We start from the raw sequence: 18,784 nt of genomic DNA on the forward strand, positions 1-18,784 counted from the left end.
CAGTTGTATTTTCCTGTGGGTGGGTCCAAACCATGGGATGAATGCATTCTGAGAAATACAGGTTTGTTTGTTTGTTTGTTTGTTTGTTTTGGCATTGCCTTTGTTTAAGGAAGAAAACATCCCAGAAGACCCCAAGTACCATTTCAGAGAATTCTAATGTACTAAACGAAACTTGCTAATTTGTTGGGCAAGCTGTCTGACCTCTTCATATATTTTTATATTTACTGAGACAACTAACATGAACTTTTCTCATAAGTATCTGGAGGAGATGGGTGCTGATATAGTGAACTGGAGGAGCTGGATAAGACTGAAGGAAGGGGGCAATCTGGGGAAGATTGCATCGTGAGTCATTTCTCACAGGTGAGGCTGATTCTTGCTCTCCTTAAATTGCTACAGTGCAGGAATCAGCATGGCTGTGCCCTTGCAAAATGAATGAAGACCCACAGTCCTATTAATCTTCAAAGGGCTTTCATTTTCTCAGCATAAAAAGCAGCCTCGCTGGGCCAAAATTACCATCTCCTAACCACATAAAGACCTGCGCTTTCCTAGGAAAGGCAGTATTTAAGGAATGTAGATGAAAGTTCTTGATGTGTGTTTATGTGTGTGTTTATGCCTATCTGCACATTGCAAAATGTCAATTTAAAGCAATAGAGTGGAATATCTGTCCAATGCAGATAGCCTGCACCAACATCATTTTGTACCCCTATAGGGACCTTCCTTCTCTGGTTTGACAACATAACTTTGGAGAGATGATTTTGATTCGTCATTTCCTTATCTTTGATTCTTCCTTTTTCAGCTTGGCTTGAAGGTACTGCAACAGCACTGTTGATGAAACATGCATGCGTACACACACATACACACTCCTCAGTAGGGAAGTCTACAGGTAGTTTTGACCCGCCGTGCACGTCTTTCTTTCCCTGCTGATGTCGCCAGGTGATAATCCAGTAGGAAAATATTAGAATGTGTAAACTGGAGGGAAAAGCCACAGGGTAATCTTTAACCTCAGGTGAGTGCGGACCTGCCCCTCGCAGTCTACACAAGCAGTGCTGACAGGGCAGGTGGCGGAAGGCAGTTACCACTGGGCAGAAAGTGGGGAGTATGTCTTAAAAGCAACTGTGGTCTGTAATTATTAGGGGGCTGACAGTTGCTGAACACCTTCCCTAGCGATCCCAGATGCATGTCTTAATCCCTTACTCAGGCAGAAAATAAACTACTTTACAACCATTGTACACAACGTAACTGGTTGCCAGCTTCCTGTTTTGTCACTCCTGAATATGCTGGGACTCTGGATTTAGGGTTAACCATTAAAAATACATTTCAACTCTTGAAATAGGTCTGCATTTATGGGTACAATCATTACTTTTTGGATTATGATATTTATGGAAGGGAAATGATGGGAATCTTAGATCTTGAGAGGAAGTCAGAGTTCCTCAGAAAAGTGCCCTATAAATTCAGGGTATAATTATCTAATTATCTGGATCATGGTGTCTTACTTCCATCCAAACAGGTTTCTAGATGTATGGTTGGAAATAAGAGTCACCTTGTGGAATGTCATCCTCAGGGCCATGGGAAATGTGGGTCCTGGAAAGGAAACACGTGCTGTTGGTGAAGACTCTCTTGCATGGCAAGGCACGATCTTTCAAGATGTGGGCCAGGGAGTGTGCAGCTCAGTGGTAGAGTGGTGATTAGCATGCACGAGATCCTGGGTTCAACCCCCAGTGCCTCCATTCAAACAAATAAATAAATAAACCTAATTACCAACCCCCCCCCCCCAAAAAGGAAAGAAAAAACCTGCTTTCACTCAGATGGCATATCTTTTTTTTTTTGAATATAATTTTTTTAACATTTTTATTGATTTATAATCATTTTACAATGTTGTGTCAAATTCCAGCGTTCAGCAAAATTTTTCAGTTACTCATGGACATATACACACTCATTGTCACATTTTTTTCTCTGTGAGTTATCATAACATTTTGTGTATATTTCCCTGTGCTATACAGTGTAGTCTATTCTACAATTTTGAAATCCCAGTCTATCCCTTCCCACCCTCCCCCCCCCGGTAACCACAAGTCTGTATTCTCTGTCTGTGTGTCTATTTCTGTCCTTTATTTACGCTTTGTTTTTGTTTGTTTGTTTGTTTTTGTTTTTGTTTTTTAGATTCCACATATGAGTGATCTCATATGGTATTTTTCTTTCTCTTTCTGGCTTACTTCACTTAGAATGACATCCTCCAGGAGCATCCATGTTGCTGCAAATGGCATTATGTTGTCGGTTTTTATGGCTGAGTAGTATTCCATTGTATAAATGTACCACACCTTCTTTATCCAGTCACCTGTTGATGGACATTTAGGCTGTTTCCATGTTTTGGCTATTGTAAATAGTGCTGCTATGAACATTGGGGTGCAGGTGTCATCCTGAAGTAGATTTCCTTCTGGATACAAGCCCAGGAGTGGGATTCCTGGGTCATATGGTAAGTCTGTTCCTAGTCTTTTGAGGAATCTCCACACTGTTTTCCATAGTGGCTGCACCAAACTGCATTCCCACCAGCAGTGTAGGAGGGTTCCCCTTTCTCCACAGCCTCTCCAGCTTTTGTCATTTGTGGATTTTTGAATGACGGCCATTCTGACTGGTGTGAGGTGATACCTCATTGTAGCTTTGATTTGCATTTCTCTGATAATTAGTGATATGGAGCATTTTTTCATGTGCTTTTTGATCATTTGTATGTCTTCCTTGGAGAATTGCTTGTTTAGGTCTTCTGCCCATTTTTGGATTGGGTTGTTTATTTTTTTCTTATTGAGTCGTATGAGCTGCTTATATCTTCTGGAGATCAAGCCTTTGTCGGTTTCACTTGCAAAAATTTTCTCCCATTCCGTAGGTTTTCTTCTTGTTTTACTTCTGGTTTCCTTTGCTGTGCAGAAGCTTGTAAGTTTCATTAGGTCCCATTTGTTTATTCTTGCTTTTATTTCTTCTAGGAGAAAAATTTTTGAATGTATGTCAGATAATGTTTTGCCTATGTTTTCCTCTAGGAGGTTTATTGTATCTTGTCTTATGTTTAAGTCTTTAATCCATTTTGAGTTGATTTTTGTATATGGTGTAAGGGAGTGTTCTAGCTTCATTGTTTTACATGCTGCTGTCCAGTTTTCCCAACACCATTTGCTGAAGAGACTGTCTTTATTCCAATGTATATTCTTGCCTCCTTTGTCAAAGATGAGTTGACCAAAAGTTTGTGGGTTCATTTCTGGGCTCTCTATTCTGTTCCATTGGTCTATATGTCTGTTTTGGTACCAATACCATGCTGTCTTGATGACTGTAGCTCTACAGTATTGTCTGAAGTCTGGGAGAGTTATTCCTCCCGCCTCTTTCTTTCTCTTCAGTAATGCTTTGGCAATTCTAGGTCTTTGATGGTTCCATATGAATTTTATTATGATTTTTTTCTAGTTCTGTGAAATATGTCCTGGGTAATTGGATAGGGATTGCATTAAATCTGTAGATTGCCTTGGGCAGTGTGACCATTTTAACAATATTGATTCTTCCAATCCAAGAGCATGGAATATCTTTCCATTTTTTAAAGTCTTCTTTAATTTCCTTCATCAATGGTTTATAGTTTTCTGTGTATAATTCTTTCACCTCCTTGGTTAGATGTATTCCCAGATATTTTATTACTTTGGGTGCTATTTTAAAGGGGATTGTTTCTTTACTTTCTTCTTCTGTTGATTTATCGTTAGTGTAAAGAAATGCAACTGATTTTTGAACGTTAATTTTGTAACCTGCTACCTTGCTGAATTCTTCAATCAGCTCTAGTAGCTTTTGTGTGGACCTTTTAGGGTTTTCTATATATAGTAACATGTCATCAGCATATAATGACACTTTTACCTCTTCTTTTCCAATTTGGATCCCTTTTATTTCTTTCTCTTGCCTGACTGCTGTGGCTAGGACTTCCAGGACTATGTTGAATAGGAGTGGTGATAGTGGGCATCCTTGTCTTGTCCCAGATTTTAGTGGGAAGCTTTTGAGTTTTTCACCGTTGAGTACTATGCTGGCTGTAGGTTTGTCATATATAGCTTTTATTATGTTGAGATACGTTCCCTCTATACCCACTTTGGCGAGAGTTTTTATCATAAATGGGTGTTGAATTTTATCAAATGCTTTTTCTGCATCGATGGAGATGATCATGTGGTTTTTGTCCTTTCTCTTGTTGATGTGATGTATTACACTGATTGATTTGCGTATGTTGAACCAGCCTTGTGTCCCTGGGATGAACCCCACTTGGTCATGATGTATAATCTTTTTTATGTGTCGTTGGATTCTATTTGCTAAAATTTTGGTGAGGATTTTGGCGTCTATGTTCATCAGTGATATTGGCCTATAATTCTCTTTTTTTGTAGTGTCTTTGCCTGGTTTTGGTATCAGGGTGATGGTGGCTTCATAGAATGAGTTTGGGAGTATTCCCTCCTTTTCAATCGTCTGGAAGAGTTTGAGAAGGACTGGTATGAGTTCTTCTTTGTATGTTTGGTAGAATTCCCCGGTGAAGCCGTCCGGTCCTGGACTTTTATTTGTAGGGAGGTTTTTAATTGCTATTTCTATTTCCTTTCTAGTGATCGGATTGTTCAAGTGTTCAGATTCTTCTTGATTCAGTTTTGGTGGACAGTATGTTTCCAGAAACTTGTCCATCTCCTCTAGGTTATCCAGTTTGGTTCCATATAGTTTTTCATAATATTCTCGTATGATATTCTGTATTTCTATTTTGTGTGTTGTAATTTCTCCATTTTCCTTTCTTATTTTGCTAATTTGTGCTCTCTCTTTTTTCTTCTTTGTGAGTTTGGCCAGAGGTTTGTCGATTTTATTTACTTTTTCAAAAAACCAGCTTTTGGTTTGGTTGATTTTTTCTATGGTCTTGTTAATCTCTATTGTATTTAATTCCTCTCTGATCTTTATTATTTCCTTCCTTCTGCTGCTTTTTGGGGCTTTTTGTTCTTCTTTTTCTAATTCATTCAGGTGGTGGGTTAAATTGTTTATTTGAGATTGTTCTTCTTTTTTGAGGAAGGCCTGTATCGCTATAAACTTCCCTCTTAGCACTGCCTTTGCTGTGTCCCATAGGTTTTGAGTGGTTGTGCTTTCATTATCATTTGTCTCAAGGTATTTTTTAATTTCAGCTTTGATCTCCTCATTGATCCATTGTTTTTTCAATAACATATTGTTTAATCTCCATGCTTTCCTTTTTTTCTCCTTTGTTTCTCTGTTGTTGATTTCCAGTTTCATGGCATTGTGGTCAGTAAAGATGCTTGAGATAATTTCTATCTTCTTAAAATTGTTGAGGTTTCTTTTGTGCCCAAGTACACGATCGATCCTGGAAAATGTTCCATGTGCACTTGAAAAGAATGTATATCCTATTTTTGGGGGGTGTAACGCTCTGAAAATATCCACCAAATCTAGTTTTTCTATTGTAGTATTTAATTTCTCTGTTGCCTTGTTTATTTTCTGTCTGGAAGATCTGTCTAGTGATGTTAATGCAGTGTTAAAATCTCCAACTATGATTGTATTCCCATCAATATCCCCCTTTATCTCTGTTAGTAATTCTTGTATGTACTTAGGTGCTCCTATATTGGGTGCATATATATTAACGAGTGTAATATCCTCATCTTGTATCACTCCCTTAATCATTATAAAATGTCCTTCTTTATCTTTCTTTATGGTCTTTGTTTTAAAGTCTATTTTGTCTGAAATCAGTACTGCAACACCTGCTTTTTTGGCTTTTCCATTTGCATGGAATATCCTTTTCCATCCTTTCACTCTCAATCTATATGTGTCCTTCTCCCTAAAGTGGGTCTCTTGTATGCAGCATACTGAAGGTTCTTGCTTTATTATCCAGTCTGCCACTCTGTGTCTTTTGACTGGAGCATTTAGTCCATTAACATTTACAGTAATTAATGATAGATGTGTGTTTATTGCCATTTTGAACTTATCTTTGCAGTTGAATTGCTATATCCTCTTTGTTCCTTTCTTCTTCCTTTTGTGGTTTGGTAATCTTCCTTTGTATTATCATGGATTTTATTTAATTTTTGTGACTCCTTTGTAAATTTTTGGCTTGTGGTTACCCTTTTTTGTAAATCTGTGAACCCATTACTATAACTGTTTTTATTAAACTGATAGTAACATGATCTCAAACCCATCCTACTGTTAAAAAAATTTAAAAAAGAAAAAAATATTCTATATTTCCCTGCCTCCCTCTCCCACTCTCAGTGATTTGTATGTCTTCTTTTATAATTTCATGTTTACTTTATTTGTAATTCATGAGTTATCACCTTTCCAGTTGTGTGTTTCTCATTTCTGTAGCATCCTGCTGCTTTTCTATTTAGAATAGCCCTTTCAGTATTTCTTTTAGCATGGGTTTAGTGTTGCTAAACTCCTGCAGCTTTTTTTTTGTCTGTGAAACTCTTTATTTCTCCTTCTATCCTTAAGGATAGCCTTGCTGGATAAAGGATCCTAGGCTGCATCTTTTTTTCATTCAGGGCTTTGAATATATCTTGCCACTCCCTTCTGGCCTGTAGCGTTTGTGTAGAGAAATCAGCTGAGAGCCTTATGGGGGTTCCCTTGTAACTTACTCTTTGCTTTTCTCTTGCTGCCTTTAGAATCATTTCTTTATCCTTGACTCTGGCCATCTTGATTATGAGATGTCTTGGTGTGGGTCTATTTGGGTTCTTCCTGTTTGGGACCCTCTGAGCTTCCTGTACTTGGATATCTGATTCCTTCTTTAAGTCTGGGAAGTTTTCAGTCATGATTTCTTCAAAAACCTTTTCAACCCCCTTTGATCTTTCTTCTCCTTCTGGGACCCCTATTATGCGAAGATTGGGACGCTTTATATTATCCCATAGGTCCCTTATGCTATTTTCATTATTTTTTATTTGCTTATCTTGTAGTTCTTCTGAATGGGTGCTTTCTATTGCCCTGTCTTCTAGATCACTAATTCGTTCCTCTGCATTTTCTAGTCGGCTTTGCACAGCTATTAGATCATTCCTCATCTCTGTCAATGAGTTTACCCATTCTACTTGGCTCTTCTTTATAGCTTCAGTTTCATTTTTGACATATTTTATATCTCTAAACACTATCTCTTTTAATTCCTTCAGCAATTCGATCACTCCTTTTTTGAAATCTTGATCTAGTAGGCTATCGATGTCTATTTCGTTGATCTTTCTTTCAGGGGATTTCTCTTGTTCTTTTAATTGGGAAAGGTTTTTCTGCTTCTTCATCTTGCTCATACCTCTTTGGCACTGTGGTTTATGGAGTATCAGTTGTTTATTTTGGTCCTTAAGGATTTTATCTATCTGATGCCTATTTAGGAATAGAACTTAGGAAAAAAAGAAAAAAAAATAAGAGAGAGAGAGAAAGAATTTTAAAAGAAGGGAGAAAGAGGGTTTGAAAACAGTGTATAATGAATAATAGAAGAGTGAGTTGAAGCAGAGTATTAATCGGGTTGAGACGTCCTTTTGAAACCTTTACAAAAAAAGGGGGGGGTGAATAGATGTATTTGAAACCTGTGTCTAATCAATAGCAGGACATCAAAACCCAAGAGAAATAGAAATGAATTAAGAATTAAGAAGTAAAGACTAAGAGAGTAATAGAAAATAGAACAGGTGAAAACAGATTAAAAAAAGGGGGGGGGGGCGGTTGTCGGTGTTCTCCTGGAGTCTGTGTGCTTTTAATGTGAAGTCTTTCTGTCTTCGTCCTGTTTTGGAAGCTCAGCTTGCTGTTTTCAGAGGCCCTCCGTTGGCGCCCTCTTCTGTGCTGCTCCCAGCACCTGTCGGCAAGCAGATCGCGCCTCCTCCTAACACTGGGTCAGCTGCAGCTCTCTGCTGTGGGCGGGCGGGTCGCTGCCCCTCCGGATGCCGCAGTCAGATGTTGCAGACTGGCCAGGTAGGAGGGCGGGTCGTGCCCCCTCCCAGCACCTCGGTCAGGGGCTGTGTTCCTGCCCGAAAGGCGGGGGGGGGGGGGGGGGGGGCGCTCTCGTTCTACCTGCGCCGCCGGTAGCTCAGCTGCTCTGTGCGGCTGCGCGCTCTGGCCTGGTCTGCGCTCCGCCCTGGTTGGCGCTCCGCGGGTGGGCTCGGGGAAGACCGAGGGACAGCCCTGTCCCTGCTCTGAGCCAAAACCCAGCTCCTTGTTTGTCTTTGTGGAGCAAGTTCTCTGAGGGACCAGGATGGAAGGATCCTATCTGCCCAGGGCTGCAGGCCAGTCCCAGTCTGGCCTTTGAGGCTGCTAAGCCCTTAGGTGCAGATGCAGGTTTCGCCCCCGCCCCCGCCTGGGTGCTAAGTGCGGAGGATGTGGCGGCTGTGCCTGAGCGCCGCCTCTCTTCCCCTGGAAACTTTCCGCAGGTTTCAGAGATGGGGGTGTGCACCCTTCCCCCGAGAGCACATCAACCTTGCTGTTTTATGGAGGGCCCAGGTTGTTCTGCCCTGTGCACCCACAGCCACGGCGCGCAGCCCCTTGCATTCCCCCGGGGCTGCCTCCGTGCAGCCACTTCTGTCCTCCACCTGGCTTGTGCAGCCTGGCCCTGCCCATGGCTGCCTGCCCGCGTCTCAGGCTGGGTGTCGGGGGGACGCTCTGTGCCCGTTTAACTTAGTTCTGTTAGTCAAGGGCTGCTCTGTACAGATCCGAGCCTCGGAGGCTCCCCCTCCGTCCCGCTGGCCTCTTAGTTGGATAGGGGAGACCCAGCGAGCGAGCGCCAGTCCTCCTTTGCCGCTCCCTCCCCTCGGGACCCGTCCCGTGCTGCTTTGCCTTTTGTTCTTTCTTTTTTCCTTTTCTCCTACCAGATTTTTGGCGTCTTTATCTTTTGAAGAGGGCGATGTTCTGTCGGAGTTCCGCAGGTGCTCTGGTTGGCTGAGTGGGTCTGTAGTTGTGGGTCTTGGTGTATCTGTGGGAGAGGGTGACCTGCGAGCGTCCTTCTACTCCGCCATCTTCCGGAAATCCATCGATGGCATATCTAAATAGAGGGAGAAACACTCACTCACTAGACGGTCCAGGTGGACCTCTAGGGATGAGGGAAGGGACGCCAGGTGAGCATGTTCCGAAGATCAGAGGTGGTGGCTACAATGGATTCTCGGGAAGGCAGGAGGTATTAAAAGAGACTGTGCAACATCTCGGGGTTATGTTCAGATGTTCAAAATTCCTGGTACTGAGGTAGAGTGAATTTACTCCACATATAACGGAAAGAAGAACTGGAAGTTTCTGAGGGAAATACCGGAGAGAGGAGTAAAGAATCCAGAGTCTAATATTGCAGGAAGGAAAGGAGAGACCAAAAGAAGAAGAAAGAAAGAAAAAAAAAAAATCGTCCATGGAGGTTTAGCTGAAGAGGATGTTAGAGGCAAAAATATCTGAGTTTTAAGTGCTTTGTTGTGGAGTATGAAATGTTAACAGTCTCCTTATGCAACTGGCAGAAAATCTACATTGTTCACATAGTGTGCGTGCGCGCGCGCGTGTGTGTGTGTGTGAATTCCTTAGAACCAGAGAAGTAATGAATTTGCAACCAGTTTTTCTCAGAAAGAGCAAAAAAGTGCATATGTTGGTGAACTTCAGAACAAGACAATTAGGAAAAAGCTAACGTAGAGTTTAAGTATTTCTTTTCGTTTCTGAACAAAAATCAAACCAAAGCAATTTTGTGAGAGGCAAAAAAGGACCCTGATTGTGTTTGATAAAATCTGGCCTAAGAAAAAATACTAAAGTGCAATTAGAATGAAGGAGCCTGAAGGAAAGGAAGGAAAGATTATGTTAATTGTTATTATTGTAATTATTAGTAATTATTTTGAAATAGACTGATGTTGAATATTGCCACACTACTTAACTATGCCAGTGTTGTTACTGTTTTATTTTTAAACTGTTTTTGATTATGTAAATCCTTGGTGTATCTGAACCCAGAACTCTCCTTTTATCCCTCTAGGGATTTTATGCTAAAGTTGAAATAACAAGCTTGGTGCTGTCATGATATGCCAATTCAAACAAAATGAGGAGAGATCAAATGATAGCCAAGTAGGATATGTGGAGATGTGTATTGAGTTGCATCATATTCTGATTTTCTGTTGATGTTCTTCCCTCTGTTTGTCCTTGAAAACTAGGGAAACCTCTCAGCTCCTCCTATACAGAGGCAGCCTGTCTTAAGTTTTAAGGGCTAAAAAGTACCTTTGAGATGATTGACTTCCCAGTCTGTGCTGGAGACTGACAGTGTCTGATCAAGATCTAGCCTCTATTTGAACTCTTTCAGTGTTCACAATGCTGACAGTTACATTTTCTGAACCACTCTAATTATTAAGACATTTTATGTAAGCAACAGGATGTTCAGTGGAATTTTCTGTTTTCTCCAGAGGCCCAGATTGGAGAAGAAAACATTCCACATCAAGGAGCTAGACTTGTAAGATGGGTGATCCTAACCTGGGTCTGCCTACCCACAGGCATGTGTAAAAGATAGAGGTTGAAGAGGCTTTAGGGAAGAAACTTCTTTGGAGAATGTTTTCTGTGTGTTACTGGGGACAGAGGGAGGCGGGAAAGAGTAGATACTTTCCTCCACACTCTAAGTGAAAAGGCTTCAGGAAGGATCCAATTTCAATGAATGAGATGAGTGAGGTTTCATATTTCAATGAATGAGAGATTTCCCTAACTGACATATGTGTTGGTCAAGCTCTTGATGTTTGAAGACCTGTTACTCGAGTTATTATTAAATAGCCTTCTTACCAAACCAAACTTAGGTCTGCTTGCCCCCACAGTAAAGCTAATCTATTGACATCAGACTGTGGTAAAGGAAAGTGCAGCGTTTATTGCAGGGCTTGTACAAGGAGTCTGGGGCAGCTAACAGTCAAAAAAACCCGAACTCCCCAATGGGTTTCAGAGAAGCATTTTTAAAGGCCAGATGAGGGAGGGGAGTCTCAGGGAGTGTGATCAGCTGGTACACAATTCTCTGATTGGTAGATGGTGAGGTAACAGGGCAGTGTCACAGAGGTTATAACACTATCAATCCTTAGGCTCCAGCTGGTCTGGGAGCTAAATGCTCATGGTCATCATATAGTTAACTTCTTCCATCTGGTGGGGGTTTTGGTATCTGTAAAACAGCTCAGGAAATGTGCATCAAATAGTGTTATCTATGTATTTCAGGGAGGAACTAACGATTCTGTGACTGCCATATGGCTGATTTACTGTTTAAATTCTTACCAGTTCTCCTGGCCCAGCTGCTACTTCTGTTACTGCATGTTCACATTCTTTCAATCATTAACTCTTGAGCCAGGCTTTTGTGACTCAGGGGAGGCCTGGGAGACGACAGCTTTTCTACAAACAAGAGGCAGGCAGAGGACATGGGGGGAGGCGTCTTTCCCAGGGAGGTCCCCTAGGGTCCTGTTGGGTTGCAGTCTTATGGAGGCTGTGTCTGCAGCTGCCCCTTCCTGGTGGCAGAGGGAAGAGAATCTCTGGGAATGAGGTGCCTTTGCTCTAGCTGTGTCCTCCCCAACATGTAGACTTAAATCCTGCTGAAGGGAACTGGTTGTAGGTCAGGTTGAAAGGAGTGTTACCCAAAAGGACTGACTAAAGGGGCAAGGAGACCTCAGCAGAGGGTACCACTGGAGCCTGGAGTAACCGTAATCAGCCAGCTGGGGAAGCAGACTTGCTCAGGTTGAGTGACCTGCAGATGGAAATCCTCAGTAGAAGAGCTATAAAAACACCAGTGAGATGATCGATCATCGTAAAAGCCCTGATAGTATCTCTATCAACCTCACACAACCAAGCCATTTCCTCCTAACCCTCTCTCACTACTTGGGTCTGACCCTGGAGCCATCAAATGAGTAGCCAGGGAGTGAGGAGAGGAGTAATTAGGAAGTTACTCACACATTTCTGACTTCCAGTCCTGATACTGGGGCAGGGCAGGAGAGGAGAGCGTCAAAGAGGTAAGGTTCAGAATCTTTATGTTGTTGAACGGGACTTTTACAGTTACTGAAATGGGATTGTTCTTGTGACTAAATGGATCTAAGAGGCTGGCCCTAGATGTCATCATTTCTGGGCAGAGAGGAATGCCCTTAGAGTGTCTGAATGGGCAGAGGGGAAATTTTTCTTCTTCCCCTTCTTTCCTTTCCTTCCTTCCCTGCTTTCTTTCTGTTTGCACCTGCTGTCTTTTCTATTTGAGTCCAGTTGATTTGGTAAATGAATTACACTTAAACTGATGGTAATCTGGTTTCCTTTCACTTCACAAAAACTTTGGTTATATTCTTGTCTCTGAGGATAGACCTAAAAATATATATTTATTTACCATATTGAATACTTCCAAAGATTTGAAAATAGCATTTATAGGCCCCCTGAAATCTTGACACTCAAGGTCCAAAATTTCCTAACAGTCCAGCCATTTTCCATACCAGTGTGTTTACATCCTCTGCCAGCCTGGTCACCCTCCTCCCATATTATTCTCAGTTTACGTCATTCCTCTTAAAACTGAGGCTTGTCTTACAAATGTAAACATAGGGAGGCTTGTCTTGCCAGTGATCCTGTCAAAGCACATTGCAAAATTGTATTAAAAAACCTCTGTAACACTTTGGGACAAGGAATAGCCTAATCATTGTGATAAAGCACATATTAAAAGTATAAATTAACAATTTTAAAATAAACTAGTGATAAAGATCAATTTTGAATCATATGTATTTAAAAAATAAGACCTTTCTTCCATTTAGGTGGAATAGATGGGTAGCCAATATGATATGACTTGACAATTGGCATTATGCAAAAAGTGGTTTTCTATACCAATGCTGAAAATGCTAGTGATTTTCATCTGTTTTTCACTGACCTTCTGTATGATATTGGCAAAGTCCCCAAACATTCTAGTGTTCTCTTTCCCATACAGTGAAGAGCTGGATAGGACTGAATTCAATTCCTTAAGCATTTATCATATGAGTACTAAATAAGCTAGGATTCTAGTCTGAAAGAATTTCAGTCAGAGTGAAATACACAAATGTCCAACTAATGCAGGTATAGAACAGATTGGGATAAAATAAAGGAATGTAAACATCATCAAAGTACCTATTGGCCCTCAAAAAATATCTGTTGAACAACTGAATTCAGTGAGATCCAAGGAAGAAAGATTCATGTTTCTTCCAGTTTTAGAATTCACTGATTTTTGTACTGATTTTCATTTTGGAAGAGCTTCTTCCTTTTATTTATAGTATTATTTAGGAGTGTAAATATCCATAAGGTACAACTTATTAAACATATAATGCATCTTGTATATGAATTTAGGTCATTTTCACATTGAGCTTCACGTTAGTACCAGATTGCTGGAGAATAGAAGGCAACTTGTCGGCAGAGGAAGGCAGACAAGAAGAGGGAGAAAATGACACTTAGAAAAGGTAAATGTAAAGGAGTGAAAACTGTTGCTTCTCCCTCCCAAATTTTCTAAGGTTGTTCATGTAGTCCCAGGTCAGTGAACCCCAAATTGCTTGAAGTATTTTTGCTCAAACACAGCATGTGTTTTAAAAACCCATTCAAAGTGACAGAAAGTTTGGATAATGAGCTAGAGCTGAGATCAAAGTTTGACAACTTTCAATCATGAAATGGGAGCTAAACAGAGCCTGGTGGAAACCAATTCTATGCAAGAATGAAGAGTCTCAAAGAGCTTGAGGTTAGGGTGGGTGAAACAGGAAGTGAGAGAATGTCACAGCTGGTTCCCCCCCCCCCCCAAATTTTGTAATTCTAGCTTTGTATGTGTCGCAGGAAGTCACTGATGCTGGCCTGACTCACAAAAAGGATAATCAGACAATAATGTGATTTGATGTCATTGAATAAAGCATATATTAGGAAATCATTTTAAGTGTGTGTAGATGCAGTCAGAGGAGGGAGAGCTGTTACTGTACGTGGATACAAAAATTTTTAATAGTACAAAGTAGCTTTTTTGACCCAATGATTAGTTTGGACATGTGCAATTAGATTAAAAGCTCAAATGGATGTATATATTGGCAGAAAAAGAGATATTATCTGATGGAACTTAGAAAAGAAGTAACTATTATTCTGTCTGAAGTAGAGTTCATATAGCTCTTGGCACTTAGCAGAAACAATTATGACCACTGGGGCCGTGAACTATTCAGTGGGCTGTGGCGCATGCTGTAACTGTGTGATCATGTACCTCCCACATCTCAAGAATGGCTACAAATGCAGTCATTTAATCTTAGCTTTTATGTGTGAAGCTAATAATTTTCTCATGATAGATTCTACAAAAGTTAGTTGTCTTCATGAGACGTGAAATAGAGCTACTTTTTGCTCTACCTTTTATTATTTTAAGTGTATTCAGTGATTCTTAAGGGTTAGTTTCTTGATTATTCCTATTCCTTAAGTTTCTACCTTCACTTATGCTCTTTTATGCTTGTTTTCAGCCATTTTAATTCTCATCTGAACTTCACCTACAAGCCAATTAGGTGAAAGATGTCAAATTACCCATTTTATTTAACAAAAATCACTTAGAGGGATGCCTTTTAGGGTGCAGGCTAATTTTAGTCTTCTGAATGATTTATTGATTTTAGTTATTGTGCTTTTAGGTTTATTACTCATGATCACACTATGTATTTATGAGCCAGTAATACCACATGACTTTTTAATAAAGATCATCTGGCTTTACCCATTAAGGAAGCAACAGAGAAGGCAAAAGCTCTTACTTTGGGGGATGTATGCTTTTTATTTAAACCTTTGAGAATGAAATTTCTAATGACATACGTGCTTGGGATGCATCTGCTTTAACAGAAGTATTGTTAAACTACTCTCACAGTTGTGTATATAAATACTGAGCTATTTCAGCTTCAATTTTAACTGAAATCCTAATGTAATAGATGCTAACTGTGCCCATGGTCCGAAAGGAGATGCTGAACCATCTCTGTGGGACTTTAAAGGAAGTGGGTGTTGGGTGGTTAGGGGGTGTTTTCCTCTCACTTCAGTGCAGTAAAAGGAGCTGTAAAGAAATCATTCAGAGATCTTGAGGGACATTGAGGATTGGTACTTGAATCATGCTTAAGAAAAGCAAAAGGTGAGCATCAGCTTGAGGATCCAGTGGCAGTAGAGCTATCCTTGGGATGGTGGCTATGTGTTATGGACTGAATTGCTTCTCCTCCAAAACTATGTTGAAGTCCCAAACACCAATACTAATAACTGTAATTTGGAAGTAGTCTTTGTAGATGTAATCAGTCAAGATGACACAATACTGAATTATGGTGGGTCCTAATTCAATAATACTAGTGTCCTTATAAGAAGAGAAGAGACAGATACCCCAGGGAGAAAATGACTGTGTGATGACAGCGGAGGAGATTGGAGTGATGTATCTGAAAACAAGGAACACCACGGATTACTGGCAAATACCAGAAGTTAGAAGAGGCCAGGAGTGATTTTCTCCTACAGGTTTCTGTGTGAGCATGGCCCTGCCAACACCTTCTTTTGGACTTCTAGTCTCCAGAATTGGGAGATGATACATTTCTATTATTTTAATCCACCCAGTTTGTGTTAGTTTGTTAGGGCAGCCCTAGAAAACTAATACAGCATGTAATTGCACTCCTAATGACAGCAGAGTGTAGTCAGTTTCCCAGGGACAGATTGTGAGCCATAGGAGAGAAGGAGAGGTATAGGGTCATTTTAGGTCTTGTTCAAGAAAACTGCTTGAAAGGGCAAAGAAAACTCAGCAGAAAGATGTTGGAAGTATACAGCCAGAGGCCCAAGGGCTTAGAGAAGAATTCTAAGCAATCATCCAAGGAGTATCTGCATTGAGAACTGTTAAGTTTTCTTGTGATGAGGGTCTCCCAAGAACCCATGAATGCTCTAATAAAGGAAAGGATCTGCTTTAAACTCCAATACAGCCACACTGGTACCTATTATGTAGGACCTATCCTGCTCTTTTTCCTAGGCTCTACCTCCTCTGTTTAGAGTCTGGAAAGGTAACACATTCATAATAGCGAGCAGAGGGAAGAGATTTTGAAATATAAAGAGGAGAAAAAGAGAAGGAGACAATCATTCATTCTAGCTTCCTCCACTGTAGATGGAAAATATGAATCAGGGAAGAAGCTTTAGCACTGAATTAAATACAGAAGTGGTATTACACTGGGCAGAACATAGTCATTAATATCCCAGAACTGCCTGGGAGACTGAAGAAGGCTTTTTAATTATGTGAGCTTTATCAGAAAAATGGGACTTTCCCTAGATGCCATGTAAGATGAAAGTATGGGAGGGGGACTTGAAGTTGGAATAATCACCTTTGAATGGATGCATACAGCAGACTCAAGAAAAGAATAAAGTTGTTTTCCATTTCACCCTGTGAGTCTTGTTCAATGTATTAGAAACTTTAGACACCTTATATGAAAAACTTTTTCCAGACACATTACTTTATTTTATTTTATTCTGACAAGAGGCTTTTGAGAAAAGTGGGGCAGATAATAGTGATAAATAAATGAAAGAAGTGAACAGACTGTCCATACTCTGACAAGGAGGTATTCTTCCTCTCTGATTGATTTCAGTGATAATTATTATCAATGTTTTTCTCTCTTCATTAGTAAATGCAAGATTCTTGAAAGTATCAATTTTTTTTAAAATCAGAAATTCAATTACATTTGACCCAAAAAGGAAATAACACTTTCACAGATTTTGGTCTTAGCAGTTCACTTTCTCTATTGTTTTACTGATTTCTGTTTCATTGATTTCCACTCTGATCTTTTTCTTTTCTCTAATTACTTTAGATTTATTTTGCTTTTCTTATTCTTCAGTTGGAAACTGATACCTTTGTTTTTGCTAATACAGGCAAATTAGTGCTATAAATTTTCCTCATGTATTGCTTTGGCTGCATCACACAAATTTTGATATGAACATTTTTATTTAATTTAAAATAGTTTCTAATTTCACTTTTGATTTCTCCTTTGACCCATGGGTTATTTAGTAGAGTGTTATTCAGTTTCCAAATATTTGGAGGTTTTCCAGAGATCCCTCTATTGTTGATTTCTAATTTAATTCCATTGTGGTCAGAGAAGGTATTTTGTATGACTTGAACTCATTTTAGCTTGACCCAGCTTTCCTCTCTCTACACTATTGGCCTGGAAACTCTACTTAAGGAAGTAAGCTGGGACATAGTAGGCACTATCTTATTTATTTCCTATTTTGCAAGGATCACTGTCATTCATTGAGGAGGGAGATAAAACTTTTCTAATGCCCTCTTAAGATCTCCAGCTAAGCCTGAGAATGAAGTTGACATAAGAAAGAGCAACAGGAGAAAAGCATACAAGTTTTATTTTTACATGTGCTTGTGAACCTTCAGTGGGAAAATAAAGTCCCAAATGATTAGGCCTAAGTGCTCATATACTAGGTTGAACAAACAGTAGTAATTGTTGAAAAGTAATTAACACATAGGGGAAGCTAAAGGAAAGGGAGGGTTATTTTAACAAGATCTGTTTGTATAGATTTCTCTTAGCCTTGACCCTGTTTTTCATGATAAGAATGTTCTTTTCCTCTTGGCACACGAAGGGCACCTTTCCTTGGGATTTTTACCTCTTGCTTATTAGGAAGAAAAGGGGAGATCAGCAGATTTTTCTTGAATCTGATGTTTTTCAGATGCCTTTAGCTCAAAATACTCAACATACCAAACCAACATACTTTGAAGTAGCATGCTCTAAACTTCCTTATTTCAGACCCCCTTATGTCCAATGTCTTAAGAACTGTTGTTTTATATATTTTGTCTGGATTTTCAGTTGTTTCAGACAAGAAAATATGGTTCTTGTTACTCCATCTTACTTAGAAGTACAAGTTTACATTGAAGTTATTTTTTAATGTGCTTTTATTGAAGCTGGTATGTCTGGGTTTTTGATTTAGCTCTGTCTATAAACAAAACTGAGAATGTAATAGGAAGAATCTGTAGAAAGTGGGCAAAATATGTGCTTGGGTATTGTCTGCCATAAAGAATCTGCAGTAAGGAGAAAGATAGTGAGATTTACCAAGTGTATAGAATCAGACCACACCATGTTTAAAAACAAATAAATAACTAATCAGACTCTGAAGGACACTCTGAATACAACATTGTAGTTAACCATGGAGATGAAATGTTACAGAAACGACAGGCCAGTCAAGAAACAAGCACCACTTGGAGGGTTGGAGTACTCAGATGTATTACGCCGGCGGGCTCAGAGCGGCTTCTGCTCCGAAGCTCTGAGCACCTTCAAGATGTGCACATGAGGTTTTATTTATTTTCCAGGCCAATAGGCATGGAACAGCTTTAGCAGCATTATCATCACAAAAGTGGAGGCAGGGAGGCAGCAAACCAACATTCCAAAGCCAGATATGTATCTTTGAAAATCCAGCTGGCTAGCAAAAAACATAAACAGCAAACCAACACTGATAAACTTAGATTTACAAGTTAGTCCAGCAGAACTCAGATCAGTATTCCAATACTTAGACTTGTGAGTTATCTTGTTAGACCAGCCCAGCTTTTCCTTCACAATAGTATATAACAGACAAGCTCAAGCTGACGTATATGAAAGGTAAGGTTCTAGTTTTTGTGTTGCTGCTATGAGATATTACCAAGTGACTTATAGAAGTATCATTAATAAAAATAATATATTGGATTGGAAATAGTTTTCTGGACAACATTCACAGAGATTCTGATCTAATAAATTTGAAGTGAGGTCCTAAAATCTCTATAAAGCTCCATACTGGTAACAGTGATACAAAACTAGTTTGGGGGAACCACTAGACTACATGGTGTCTTAAATTATTTTTCAGCCTTAGGCTTATCTATATTTAACTTTAATAATGATAA

This window comes from Camelus bactrianus, chromosome 2 (assembly GCF_048773025.1).
Source record: "Camelus bactrianus isolate YW-2024 breed Bactrian camel chromosome 2, ASM4877302v1, whole genome shotgun sequence".
NCBI lineage: Eukaryota > Metazoa > Chordata > Mammalia > Artiodactyla > Camelidae > Camelus > Camelus bactrianus.